This window comes from Manacus vitellinus, unplaced genomic scaffold, assembly GCF_001715985.3.
Source record: "Manacus vitellinus isolate BGI_N305 unplaced genomic scaffold, ASM171598v3 scaffold_56_pilon, whole genome shotgun sequence".
NCBI classification, from domain to species: Eukaryota; Metazoa; Chordata; class Aves; order Passeriformes; family Pipridae; genus Manacus; species Manacus vitellinus.
The window spans coordinates 93766-108072 of record NW_021940660.1 but is presented as its reverse complement, the minus strand read 5'-3'; positions in this window follow the sequence as shown (position 1 = coordinate 108072).

Here is a 14307-nt window from a genome sequence, read left to right as displayed (position 1 = left end):
TGAGCCGCTCTCTTTTTGGCTGGATGGGAATAATAGGGAGGTGGCCAGAATGCAGCATTTCCTAAGTGGCCTGCTTAACTTGCAGTAAAGGTAAATGAGAGTAGGAAGGCCGACCAGAATTCTTAAGTAATTCCTGTCTGCTGCTGATGAACGTGAGCATCAATATAGGTTGAGATCTCCCAGATGCATCTGGCTGTATGTTATAGCTACAGGGTCCAGTTTCAGAATTAGTTTGGGAACTTTGTGGCAGAAAGTCAAAAAGCAGTGCTACTTTTCAGTGATTCTTCTTAATTATTTGTTTAGGTTATTACAAATCAGATAGACTTAAAAAATCAATTCTAAAATAACAATCCCATCTGAATTATATTTTACTTCAAATAACTGTGTCAAGTTAGCATGGAGGAAGTCACAGACAAGTGACTTGAAATCTAAATTAATCTAAACAAAAGACAAAATGATAAAATGGAAATAATAAGCTAAGAGAACATATGGAACTGCGTGGAGCTGAGTATTTGCTTTTCATTAAAATCCTGAAAAATGCAGACAGACAACATGATATATAAATGTATAGCTAGCTATAAACTGAAAGGAATTCTAAATGCTAATAGGCAGAACAAACACCAAGATACTCTTTTTAGTATAAAATTGCCTGAATACGTAAAATGCATTTGAACACTTGAGAAATCAATGATGCTGCAAGGGAAGATCCACCCAGACCAGTCAATGTCAAAATAACACAGTAAAGCAGTCAAACAGACTGCCTAGCTCTAACAAATAACTACCAAATAATCATCTTAAGAGTAGAAGGCATCGGCTCACCCACTCGACAGAAATGTCCTTTTCAGAAGAAGCCAACAGAAAGTTGTCCCATTTTACTGAGTCCAGAATCCTATACTGAATTCCTAAAAGAGGATATTCGCATTCCAGAAGGCCAAGTTTCAGCTTTCTAAAAACCATTCATGCAAAAGGAGAAAGCTGCTGATGTGCCACCTGTTTGTGCTGAAAAAAAAGGGAAGGCAGGCTCAGGCAGCCTCTCTCCTCCTGCCTGCAGACAGCCATGGTATTTTTGATAAGGAAAACATTTTAGGTCAGACAAAAGAAAGGAAATTGTCATGTACTACTCTATGTATTTTAACTGAAGTATCAAAAAAGAATTCTTAAGAAGCCAAACAACTTGAAACAATAAATAAAATCATAACCTTCCTCGCACCTTAGTAGGTCCTGTTCAATTTTCATCAATATTTTTAATACCTCTAAGCAATGCACCCTTTCCCCTGTTCATCTCCATTTCTCATTTTCCACAGGTTGTTCTCAACAGTTTGATGATGCTTTTAATGCAAAACTAGATCAGATAACAGGGTTACAGGATAGAAAAACTCTCCCTTCACTCAAGAAAGAAGGAAAAGAGATGCTGATAAAAATAATTTGTGTGGTTTCAGCTGACAAAAAGTTATATTTTTATGAGAAGTCAAGGTGTTCAAGTGCATAGAACCAAGACATGAAAAGCTACAAATTGGCTAGAAAGTAAGCCCTAAAGCAAGGAAAACATCTTTTCTGTGTTCTCATAGTCTATTCAGGACACAAAACCAAAAATCCAGAAAGATCTTCCCACATTGTTGAAAGAAGGGATCAATCACTGAAAGCGTGACATTTGCAGGAAACACTGTGCACTGGATGAGGTGTGAATATACAGAAAACCAGGGAAAAAAACTTCACATAAAGTCTTCACTCTACCTAAAGTTTGGAAAAATTGAAAAGTGTCATTCATTCAATATCTACTTGAACTGAAAAGTGCTATTCATGAAATACCTACATGAACAGTGAAGAATACCGGGAGTAATGTTTCTAACTCTATTACTAATAGAATATTTATTTCAAAATTGCTACTATTAGGCAATTGAATTTTTCATATCCTAAAGGCACAATTTACTAACAGCCTCTAGACTCATGCTGTGTTAACTGTTACAATAAATAGGGCAGTCAAATAGAATCTCTGAGACGCTGTTCCAGTTTTACATTTACAGTGTTAGATCTGTATATACATACTAATCTAAGTTTAGTAAATAAAACTTTCCTTTTATGCTTACAAGTCAAAAATATTACTAATTTTTAACAAGCAGAACATTCAAATTTATTTTTAGAGAACTCAGCAGGCAAAGTATTTCTAAAGACTCAGCAGGCAGTGAAGGTTCATCTCTAAAGTTACCCATACTTGTCTCACCTCAAGAATAAAGAACATAAATATTTCAGCACATTCTGCTACCTACTTTTTTTTAACCTTTCATAAGTGAGTGTCCCAGGGTATTGCTTGTCTAATGAGACTGGGTCAACATTAGACTGAGGATCAGCAGAGGTTTAAGAGATAAGGGGCTTTTTATTCAGGCCATTGGGATTGAATTTGCAGCACCAGTGACAACAGCTAGATTAGGGCCTGAAAGTACAGGGGCTATGAGCCTTCACCTTCAGTTCAGAAAAATAAACCATCACAAGCGATTCTCAAATAGCTGTGTTATATTGCCTCCACTTGATTTACAAATAGGATGTACAAATGAATGCAGGTGGAATTACAGCGTTTGATTTTTTAGCTCTTACTTGTCTTGTTGCCAGGTGCCAAAGAGTAGATGAAGCGTGGGCAAAAGGCCAGGCAAAGGTCTGGCAGCAGAGAAAGCTGTTCTGGCATGCAGTCCCTGGAGCAGGAACCAGCTCTGAGCAGGCAGGAATACCGAGCGCCAGGCACGCCACCAAGAAGTCCCGGAAGCAGGCAGCACACATCCCGGGATGACGCCAGCCAAACCATCAGGCAGCCCCCAAAGCCAGTCTTTAGTCTCCTGGGAAACTAATAGTGCCCAGGTGGCCCAGCCAGAGCTTAACTGCTCTGGGAGCCTTAACTTCCTCAAACAGGATTCACGTGGGTTTACGGAGCTCCCTGTTGGGTGTCTGAGCGAACACAAGATAGGTTAAACTTGTCTGAAGGCTGTTCTTGGAGTGATTGGTGATGGGCAAGTCTTCCACAAATCTGTATGCCCTGCTAGTTTGTCAGCATCATCCTCGTATGGAAATAAAGGGGGTTGGGGGTTTTTTCTTCACTCTATGCGCTATAAATGCAATTTTACAACGATTTGTACTGATGCAGAATTATTGAGAATTATGGGTACTACAGTGATTATCGATGCCTTTAACTCTACCAGCTGTGACATTCATTCTCTGCCGCTGGAGACAGCGGAATTATGGACAGCAGTCACTCAGGAGCTGTAGTCTGCAGGTGGTGCATATGCAAAGAGCCTGCAATGAATCTGAAAAGGTATCTGAAAAGAAGCACGTTTCAGCCACCCGGGTGGTGAAATGTGCGGTGTTTGATCTTAGCTGATAAGGTGCTATTCAGCTGCTGTTTGGCTGGCTAAGTAAGCACTGCCTTGCATTGTCAATGTCTGATAATGAGGTCCCAACCCGTAGGTTAGAATTCCAGCCCAGTGTGCAAGAAAGAGAGAACTTACAAATTCACTAACAGGAGAGGAAAGAATGCAAAATGGATTTTAAAAAGATTAGAAAATTGATACAAAAGTATATGCACAATTATATGCTTACAGTGCTATTTTCCCTTATGATTACAAATTAAATGAAGATTTTCAATGGTATGACCAGTTTACCACCATCTTGTCTTGGCTGCACTGCACGCTGTGGGATGGTGTTCGGAGCGATAAAGGATTAGCTGACTGCAGAGTCATTGGCCCTTTGGATGTCACGTTTTTCAACTGCAAACACGCTAAAAATGCAGGACTGAAGAGGCTAGTAGTCCTCTGCTGCAACACTCACCGTACAAGAGCCCCAAATTTCTGTTTAATTTAAATTAACTAGACTTTTTAAATATTTCTTGGCATATAAGGGGTATTTGTTGGAATTTAGGTGCTTATGAAAGCGAATGTCTGAATTGCCTTCCCATTTTCAAGATGCACTGCTCATGGATTTTGGAATAGATCTGAGTTTTCCCTCAATGACCGCAGGCAGAACATGTGCTTTTTCCAGGGGTTTGGTTTGGGATTTTTTCCTATGAGCAGGGGTGGGAAGCCTTGTGGGGAACACAGAAAATCTCGTTTAAGTGACCCCTTCAAAGCCAGCAGTTTGGTGGCTGGTTGCTCAGCTGTGGAATTGCATTCAGGGCCCACTGCTAACGACCCCTCCTTATGTGTTCAGGGCACTTGTAGATACCTGTAGATAAATTCATCCCTGGTGAAAAGTGCTAATTTCAATAGAGTTGTACTAGGCATGAATTTGAGTCACTATGTCCTTTTAAAATGAGCCTATTGGGATTACAGGACTGCAGTTAAACTCAGATACAACAGTTAGCAAGATCAAGGCCACTGCTGCATCACAATCACAACTGAGAAAAACAAATGTACCAATCAGCTGCGAGTCAAACATAGGAAAATGAATAGCAATTATAAGTATCAACTATTTGTAACAGCAGACTCATACTTGGACGTCAGATACCTTAAACAATCTAGAAGCTCAGCATAATGATTACTCTAAAAGGGGAGAAAAAAACCCATGTCGATAATAGTTGTTATGAGACAGGTTTTAAGCAGATGGTAAAAAGTGTCAGTCTGAGGCAAAATATAGATATCCCTTCTGCTGAATAATTAATGAAAAACTCCTTCCTCATTATAGCCATTGTAACTGTGTTACTGAATAGTCTCCATTTAATAAGGTCTTGTGTATATGAGCTCAAGTCATCTCTTAAAATCAGATTTTTTTCCCAGGGCTGATTTCTGCTGTGCTCTCTCCCTCTCCTGATCCTTTTCCACAGGACAAATTCTGTTGTGCCTAATCAAGAAGAACTTCTAGTGAAAGCAATCAAGGCAGTTTGATTTAGCAGTGCACCTTTCCTTTATTTAAGAAATCCTGACTCCACTGAAGGCGGTTGGAGTTTTGACATTGACTTCAGCCATGCAGATATCCCACATCCTGAGTTCTCCCTTTTAATTGGATTGTATCCTTCTGCTGGTTTACATCAAGACAAATGGTAATTTTCTCAGAAAGAATTCTATTTTCAGGTATTTGAACACATTCACTGGAAATGCTCAAATACACCTGAACTAAAAAAGTAAATCATGCAATCTCTAATTTCAGGAATATCATCCTAACATTTAGAGTTTTTTATCATACCAACTGCCATGGACTATTGCCATTATGTTCTCGCATGTGTTTCATAGCAGGAGGGTCTGGGAGCCTAAGTAGCCAGGAAAAAAATAAAGAAGAAAGTGAGATAAAAGAGGGCTTTGGAAAAATGAGAAGAAAAGGAGGTGGTCAGAGACAGGCACAAGAGATTATGCAATAACCTAAGCTGAAAGACACTGATGTGGACAAAGTGGTGGGGCAGGTCATGAAAGGACATGTGAAAGCAGCAGGTCAATGCCTGGCTGCTGTGCCAGCAGTGAGCAGAGCACAAGCCAAGTACCAGGGAACAATTGGAAGGAACCCTGCATTACCTCTGAGGGGGAAGCAGCCACTTCATACTTTCTCTTAATGAATGCACTTGGCTATGGCATTTGTCACAAAATACTGGGTTTTGTCCAAGCACAGCACTAACAGAAACTCAGAGCAGTTGTCAAATTCTCTGTGTACTCAGAGATTTAAGACCCCAAAATTACCTCTATCTCGACAGGCAGGGAAGGCAAACCCTCAGAGCCACACATGGCAGGCAGAGCAGGAAGCTGCTAGCTCAGCAGAGCCTCTTTAATACCTTTAACCTGGGCCTCTGGCTCTCCACCGCTGCCAGGGCTTGCATCCCTGTCAGCTACAGCCCACAGGATCTCAGGGAATCTAGCTGTTTCCTTGGAAAAGATAATATTGATGATGAGTGAGGACTGAGTAGTGAGTACTGCTCGCATTTCTCTACCACAGCTGAGATCACAACTAAGGGGTATTTTAGTGCAAAGTTATTGTTCTTTAAAAACAGAGCATTATTGCTTTTCATCACCAGCAAGGTGATGAAGGTAGCTGAAGGGAATGCACCATATACAGCACAAAAATGGAGAAGAAGCCACTGTCATTCACTTTTTGTGGCTAGACTACGTGAACTCAGCAGTGAAGCCCAGGGTACTGCATTAATCTCATGCTCTTGCTACAGTAAAGGTTTGTAACCAGAGAAAGAGAATTTCATTCACTTATGTTCGTGCAGGGTGGGCAGATGGAAACCAGACCTCTCTCTTCACTCTCTGCTGCCTGTCAGCTCTGGGGTGAGACCCCAGAGTCCTGGGGCATCGCTGCCACAGGAGAACAGCCAGTTCACCAGAGCTCACCAGCAGAATTCCACTGGTTTATGGCAATAAACATTGGTGGGTGAGATGAAGCTTTCATGTTCCCTCTTACATTCACCTTAGCTTCTGCAGCTCATGACAAAACATGATTTCATGTGGCACTTCATTTCCATGGGCATTTCATTCAGCCAGTCCATGCATGCAAATGCCTTTCACCACAGCAGAAATGGAACATGGAAATATAAGCATTAAACACACTAAAATTTTAGTATGGCTGCCAGAGTACTGTAAACAGCTCTTCCTATTAGCTGCTGTGATCCAGATCCTGCCTGAAATTAAATCTTAAATCTCCTTTTGGAGATTGCATGCTAGCAGATTTCTTTGCATAATACTCACAGCTTGCCTTCAAACATGTGCTGCATAAATAGCTCAGGGAAAGGAAACAAACTCAAAGTCACACTTGTAAATTATTTGATCGTGTTATTCAGTATTTGCCAAATTCCCTCATCTTTCTACAGAAAAAAAAAAAAGAGATTTCACGATGCCCTTCAATCACAGCAAATTCTTTCAAGAGAAATCCCAAAGCTGACAATCTGCAGTCCCTTGCAAGGCACAGCCAGGTAAACAAAAGACATCTGATACAGGTGACTCTGAAGAATACTGCTGCAAAACATGGAGCTGTATCATTCTTGGGGAAATACTGGGCTATCTCTCATAGGTTGTCCACCTTCAACTTTCTGACAAGGAATAGCATCTGACGTAATGCTACTGCAAGTTTACAGAACTAAGACACATTATTTAAAGACAGTGTTTCTAAGTGTAAGGTTTTCCTTGGCAGAATGTCTGCTGCACCTTACCCTGAGGCTCCTACACCATTTACAGCATGGGCATGGCCAGCCAGGCCTACATCTCAGGGATGAACAAAGTCAAGACAAGTGTTGCTCAGGATCAAGCTGTAGAGTCAGGAATGACACTGGGACCTAACCTGGTCCCTCTGCACTTTGGGTGTGAGTCTGTAATAATCCTGGCTTTCATCATGTGAGCTCACAGCAAGCCATCTTTGGCTTTACAGGACAGACACAGGAAAGAGCTTTGCTTATTAAAGCCAAAAAAAGTTCATGTCAAAAATAAAGATTATTTGAATCCTTGCAGTGACCACAGTCCATGTCTAAGAACACTGTTAGTATGAGATGCCACCTAACACACGTTAGTGATATGTGCGCTGCCTTGAAGGGAATCCGTGTTCACTGATCAGTGATCTCGCCTTGGCTGCATTGACCTCCAGTCCTAAACACAATGGATGACAATAACCAGGTACTTTAAAAATCAAAGAACAAGGACCAACCCAGGACTTCTCAAAAATCAAAAGGCACAGAAACCTTTGGAAGTGGCAATGGAGGAGGAAGCCTTTTGAAGTGTCACACAAGTGTATGCCATTCAAGTAAAATGCCACCTGGACAGTAAAAACTAAAATAATTATTCTAGCAAAAAGTAAATAAATGAAAACTGAAAATATTTAAATGCAAGGCCAAGCAATGAGCTCAGAGATGAGGATTTGTCCATCATCTGTTGGGGCACAGACAGCTTTTACTGGTGAATTTTCAGGGAGCCTGAAAATGCTTTTGCTGCATTTGCAGGGGAGCCAAGGATGTTTTTGTCCTTTTACACATGAGCCGACTGCATCTTTGACACATGATCTGCCTGAAGAGTGAGTGACAACCTATTTCCAACCTTTGTTCACCATGTGTATTTGGTACATTTCTTGCATTGTTCGGCCGTGCCAAGTACAATGTGGGGTGTGAAACAGGGATCACTTTCCCTTTTGTTGATGCTGCCTCTAGCTCTAAAAGCCCATTGACTAAGAACAACAACCAACTCAGATAATAACTTGCAACCAAATGTTGCAGATAACAACAAACTTTGCATGAAATCTTCAGCTGTAGTACTAGGGATTGTTCAAGGAGACTACAGCTAAAAGCTGTCCTTTCTCCATGTTGACCACACAGAGTTTTAAAGAGCTGTTCAAACAGACAGGTGGGGGCTTTTTTGTCCATTCTTACTACCAGAGTTAGTTAATGATTCAAAGCAAGAGCTAAAAATTCTCAAGATAATTTAATTCCTGACCTTTCTGACCCTAAAATCTCATCCCTCTGGGTGCTGCTGCACACCTCACACACAGGCTGCCAAAGCAGAAGAGATGTAAGCAGCCTCCACACAAGCACAGACAGCTACACAAGACACACATTGGCAGAGTCAGATGATTTGATAAAGGACTGCTTGAAACGCTAGGAATTTAGGGAGATAACTATTTTTACTGTCATTGTGATCATTTAAATTTAAATAGATATTTAAATGAAGCTGTTGATGAAGATAAAGGAAGTGCTTCTTGGGAGATACCAGCTCTTACTTCATGTTAGTTGCCATCAAAAAGTGTAATAATAAGGCGCTGCAGGTGTGACTGTGAAGGAAACATACATTTGTATGTTTTCCACAAAGAAATAACCTAGGAGCCTGCAGTGTACAGAGGAGGCATAAGGCTCCTTTGTTAGATATTGGGATGATTTTTCTAGCTAAAGTTCTTCCCAGACCATACTCTATTATGGTAGATGAGCATATAAATGGGCAGTTTATAATTCCATACTGCAGTGCTTTCCTTTTACTGACTTGCACCTGATCATGTTTACAAACAGATGTTATACTTTGATCCTCTTGTGGTCCATGTAGAGGATGAAGAAGTGACAGCCTGGGAACATGTTTACTAAGCAACATGAAACATCTGTTTCTGTCTTTCAGCACACACTATACGCTTTACCTACTCACAGGAGACACAAATTTGTATTTACTTCACAGTTACACTCACCAAGCTATTACAGCTATCAATGTAATTATGATTTAAACCTTAGTGCAGGTATGGAGCAGTTTCCTGAAACAGCAAGGTACTGGGTGTCCATAACACCTATGTTTGATGTCTCCAGAGCATGTTTGCATGCCTAGCCATCACAGCCAGCAGATCCCTGGATAGCAGAGGGTTTTTTCTGTCTTACAGAAATTCTACTGCTATTAAAAAATCGTTAGTCCTTTTATGTCTGGAAATTCTGAATATTTATGAAATGCTATAAAAGATGTGGTGTTTTTCACAAGTTGGTGCTCTCCCTGTACTAATATGCTGGCAAGCACAGAGCAGATGTGAGCGCTTAAGTGAGTGTTTAACTTCAAGGGCAGCAGCAATCCTGCTCTATACAGTGACTTTAATGTTTCTTAGACATTATTATTAGACTTTCTGCTTTGAGGGCTCCTCTTACTCATCTGCTTAGTTACTGCACATAAACATTTACCCTTTTTATGGCTGAATTGGCTTACAGAGATATGCTTTTATCATTGCTAAGACTAGAATCTTAATATTATTAATATTAACTCAATACAAGACAGTGCATGGAAGGAAGGAGAATTAGCTACCTGAATTATTTTCATTGACTGTCACATTACTTTCCACAGCAATGATATAGTCATGCCGCTATAACATAGCAATAATTCTGCTGGCAATGCCTTCTTTGATTCCCAAAGCTCACTTCCACTATGGGTGCCAGTACAGAAATTCCTTCAGTCTTGGTACTAAATATGATAGAAAAGTCCACCATAGAAATGCCACCTGCATCTGTCACCCACAGACCAAGCCTTGTGCCTGACATTCGGCTGATGCAGCTCTTGCGCTCGCCCGGGGCTTGAGGCTGGCACACAGCACTGGTCCATGCAGCACACTGTGGGACAAGGTGACAACACAGCTCTGCTGCTGGTTTGCATGGCTACACCCGTGTCCTGGAAGGGTTCAGGACGAGCCAGGGCAGCCCCACACCTGAGTATAAGCTCCTGTTATCTTCAGCCATTCAAATTGCTGTCCTGCTCCTGTGCAATTCAAACAAGTGGTTACACAGCCTGTGGTCTTGCTGTACTCCTCACTTTACAAAACAAAAAAAAACCAAAACCAAACCCTATTTTTTCCCACATTAAGTCTGACAAGTAGACAAGCTAGGGTTAAAGGGTCTCTAGAGTCTGATAGCAGGTAAACAAAAGTAACCAAACAAGAGGTAGTATGGTGATGGTGCAGCTAACAAAAAAAAAAAAAACATGCTAAAAGCACATATACTAATGATTTCTGACAGTAAAGAAGTCCTTTCTTTTAATTCATAAAGTAACACGAATTTAAATTACTTGGGGAAGTGACCATCTTCTAATAGATAGATTGCATATTTAGGACTTAAAACAGATTTAAAGTGAAAATTATGCTAAAATTGTAGGGGAATGTAAATCCTTCTCTAATTGATGCTGCATGAGCTGCCAGGAATAATTAATAAGGCTAAATTTAACTGCTCTGGCAGTATTTCCCTTTCAGATGCAGATAGTTTTGGCCAAAGCCCAGACGATCTAAAGCAGGTCTGTCATTCCAATGGTGCCATGGAAGACCAGAGCTGGAGGAGAGGTGAGCTGGGTTTCTTTATTCAGAAGAGCTGCAACCATTTTGTGTTCCATGGCACTGAAAAGTGACTCCTCTGCTATAACGTGCTGTTTCAGGCTGAAAACCCTTTTCACCTCGGCTGCAAACCGGTGAAACCAGATGCAACCAAACAGGCAGGTTTACCATTCTCTTTTATGCTTTGGTGTGTGAGCTCTCCTTAACTCCCAAGTTCAGCTCAGGAAGGAAAGCAAACCCAGACACCACACAGGCGAGCAATGGGTAAGTGCTGCCTACCCTGCCTCAGGTGTGAGGGAGCTTGGTTTTGTGACATGCAAAGAGGCGAATGACCTTTTCAGCCCAGCCCGAAGGTCGATCTCACTTAACTTCCTGCCTGTTATAGCCATGCATGGGAAAGAGAAGAAGAAACAAGTATAAACTTGTTATCCCCCTAATTTCATTTTAGCACACTCCTCCCAGTGCTTTTCCTGTGAGAAATTCAGGTATCCAGAATAATACTGTTGCGTTAAGAAACGAGAAACAAATTGCTGAAAAGGCATCAGGATCCAGACAATCCAACCCAGTGCCTTCTGCTGGTAAAAACAGCTGCCCTTACGAAAATCTGCCCAAGATGCTGCCTTCAGTTCTTGAGATGCAAATCCTAAATTTGAAGGCAAATCAGGCTTCCAGCAGGACATGAGCACAGCAATTCAAATGAGCTTCTATAGGGCAGCAGCTCAGAAAAAAAATCAGCTCTAGCAGCAACTTGGAGGAGGAAACCAACCTGCCAGTCATGGCAGAAGGACCTAACCTGGGTGTTAGCAATGTTAGAAACATTGTCTTGTTTCATCTTCTACAGCAGGAAAACATGAGTCCAAAACTCATCCCTGTTAGCTGGCAACCACAAGCCCTGTCCCATGCACAACCTCAGCTTCTTCTTTCTCTACCATGTAATTAAACAGAAATAAAAGAGCACAGGAATGACCCATAAAAGCCAACTGAGTGGCAGTTGACGAATAACTGTATTCACATTAATTATCATGGTGTTCGTCTGCGGGAAAGAGCACATTTTTTGGTTTGGTTGATGTTTTTGTTTTCATTGATGTTGTTTCAACACCAGAAATAGTGCAAAGCTCATATTTGGATGATGCACGCAACTGTTCTTCAAGGTACAGTGAAGAAAAGAAGGACTCGTAGCAAAGACTGTCTTGAATGAGGTAAGAAATTTATATTTTGATCTATAGTGGGAGAAGAAAATGCTGCAGACATAAAGCTAATTGTCTAGGCATCAAGGGAACAACCACAGCACAGCAAGAGCTTTAAATTATTTTAGCACTCCATATAAGAAATGTTTTAAAATCCAGAATAAACCATCCCTACTCAAAGAGAAAATTTGTTTCTGTGGTTAAGATGAAACTGGAAATTCAAAATACATGGTAATTCCTAGTCTGTATGACATGGGAGTAATTTGATTCCCTCTGTCCCAGTTCCTCACCTATAAAATAAAGCTGAAAATATTACCTTTTCTTTTTAAAGGCCCTGCCTTTTAGATTATCAGCTCACAGAGCAGGTATTACATCTTATTTTGTATTAGGTACAGCATTCAGAATAAAGATGGTATAATCTCAGATGGGCAAGCCTATACTAAAAACTTAAATTTATATGGTAAGATTTTAATTTTAACCTAATTCCATGTCTTGTCATGTCTTACTTGGGATGAACTGACTTAAAGGAAAGACACCTACGTTTCATGCACTGTAATAACCCTTGGAAGAAAAACATACCACAGAAAGTGAAAGAGAACAAGGGCTGAAATATAACTGTAAACCTTGCACTGACATAGCGACAGCTTCAGCTGTGATTTGCAGAGCTGAGTCTTTTACTTTCAGCTGTTCCATCAGTGGCTGCCACTGCCATTATGTCCCCTCAGGCAGTGTCCTGCTGCCATCTCCTCGCCCCCTGCTCACCCCTCACATCTGCACCACGTTCAAACCCGATCTGAGGGAGCCAAAAGCCGGAGTGGGGGTGAGGGGGCTGGGGGCATGAAACAGGGTCTGGGGAGGGCAGGGAAGGTTAGCAGCCCTGCACATCCCTCAGCAGAAGCACTGCTTGCTGCCTCCCTGCCCCCTGGAGTGCGGGCTCTTATGGGGGTTACTCTGCTCCATTCCTTGCATCCTTCCAGTTCGGACACACCTCCCGAATGGAGGATGTCTCCCCCCTTTGAACTGTGGCTGTAAACCCTGTAGCCACCAAACCCACAGTCCTCCATGCCTGGAAATCAGCCCCTGGAAATCTGGGGCTTACACACACACACACACATTACTTTGCATGTTTCCAGCCAAGATCCTGCCAAACCAGCATGATCTCTCCAAGTGCTACTGCCTGGCCTGAGGCAGCTGTCCTCAGCTCCATGGGCAGCTCCCTTTTACTTGTCCAAGCCCCAAGTGTCCCCCTGTCCCACAGCAGCCCCCATCCCTCACTGCTGAGCCAGCACCACTGCCTGCAGACTGCTCCTGCCCTGCACCAAACAGCTGGTCCAGGTCCCTCCTGGCCTGCTTCCCTTCCAGCCCAGAACCCCCCAGCCACGCTCAGCCACCCTCCACACCCTCTTCAGACATACTTTTATTCTTCAGGCAAATGCAGGCAAAACCTCTGCTGGCCACAACCTCTTCCTATTGCTCTAGGCGGGCTCTTGGTTGCTCTCTCCTTGGAAGAACACCTGGCTCCACTCCAGCGGGTGTTGCTGGCTAATCTTGGCTTTACCAGGATTGCCAGTGGCAGGCTATGACATATCATTGCCAGGGTCTTTGCTTCCCTCCAAAACAGTCACTTCTTATGGGCTGAGCTTGAGCAGGCTGCTTGGAGCACATGTGGTGGTTCCCATTCCCATACAGGTTAACAGAAAGACTGCAGGTTTTTCCACATCACTTGCAATAGCTGACTCCTGAACTAGCCCAGCATCTTTAGCTGTTAAATTCCCCATCAGCAACTTCGAGGGACAGTCCTGCTTCTACCTTCAAATTAATTTGTCCATTCAGAGCCCCAAGCTGGATCTCAAACCCAGATTTCATATATATGCAAAGTAGGCTAATCAGTGAATTTATAAGAGGAACTGTGGAGGCCTGGATGGCTGGCAGTACACACCGAATAATAACTCAGACAAACACTGCCTGCCTGTGATGATAAAGGGCGATTGCACAGCACAGGCAAACACATCCCAAATAGACTGCAGTGCAATCTGTCTCCATATAACCCCATGAGTCATGCTGAGTTGGAAAATACTTTATAAATGCTAGTAATGGCAGGCAATAATTTTAATTAGATACAGCCTAATTAAAAAAGAATAGAGGCTTTTAGAGTTCATGCTTCCCCAGTGTGCACTAGGGATCCCCACTGTTTGGCAAACAGGAAAAATGTTTGTATTATTTAATAAGCACAATGTTATCGGCAGAGCTTTAATGCGGGATTTAATGCGTATGCTCTGGCTCACCAGACCAAATGCTGACTGGTCAGTGTGCAGCCTGGAGGGAGGGAGGTCACAGGCATTTTGCATCTCTAAATGAGACCTCAAAATGTGTCAAAACAATAAAGTACACACAA